Here is a 1,046-nt window from a genome sequence, read left to right on the forward strand (position 1 = left end):
TGGATCCAAACAGCATGAAATTGTTAACAATCTCAACCTCCATTTATAATGATGCTACCAACTGACCCTATCTTGATAATCTTTCTTTTCTTAATGTTGAGCTGCCATCCATATTGAAAACTGAAGTCCTTGACCTTCTGCAGCAGATGGTACAGGTTCTTGTGCTCCATGAGACCTGCACTCCATCAGAGCGCCCAGAGCACCATCATCACTGGGGAGTAGAGAAATAATGAGTGGATAGAAGTACTGGAGATCCGGGCCATCATATCAGTGGTTAGTTAGGGGGAGGGAGTGCTGGTGGGGCAGGGCAGAGGAGACGGAAAGAACCATGACACATTGCTGTATGCGGAGGGGACTAACACTGAATCTCTCAGTTTTGAACTGAGAAAGTGTCTTTCATCTGCTCTTACGTGGAAAATGGTAATCTGTTGATATTGTACAAAAGCTAGAATTCCCAATTAAGATAGACTAGGAAGAAGGATTGACTTCCACTTCCAAAATAATAGGACTTCAAAAATTCCATGAACCATAGAACATGCTTAGACTAGGAGACATGGAACCAGAATGTTGAGCCCTTTATAAGAAAGCACAGGGAAGAGGAACAGTTGCAACCAGATATTAGTGATTGGAATGTGGAATGTGAGAAGAAGTATGAATATAGGAAAATCGGACATTGTTAAAGAAGAAATGGAACACATAAATATTGACATACTACACATGGGCAAGCTGAAAAGAGTTGGTATGGGCTGCTTTGAATCTGACAATCATATGATCTCCTATGCAGGCAATGAATAAGCCAGTAAAATGGGGGGGGGTGCACTCCATGGGAGAAGGAAGGGTAATCGCCCCCCTATGAAATTAACTGTCTCTGAAAATCCGCAGAGGGTGACCTATGGGTTGGTTCTGACTCAACAGTACAAAAATAATATTCATGTTATTGTTGTTATGTGCCGTCGAGTCACCTGCGACTCATAGCGACCCTATGTACAACACCCCTAAACTCTTCTCTGTACTGTGCCAATCGCACTGTCTCCGACACTCCCATT

This window comes from Elephantulus edwardii, unplaced genomic scaffold, assembly GCF_000299155.1.
Source record: "Elephantulus edwardii isolate Elephantulus edwardi_28Jun2011 unplaced genomic scaffold, EleEdw1.0 scaffold00093, whole genome shotgun sequence".
Taxonomy (NCBI): Eukaryota; Metazoa; Chordata; class Mammalia; order Macroscelidea; family Macroscelididae; genus Elephantulus; species Elephantulus edwardii.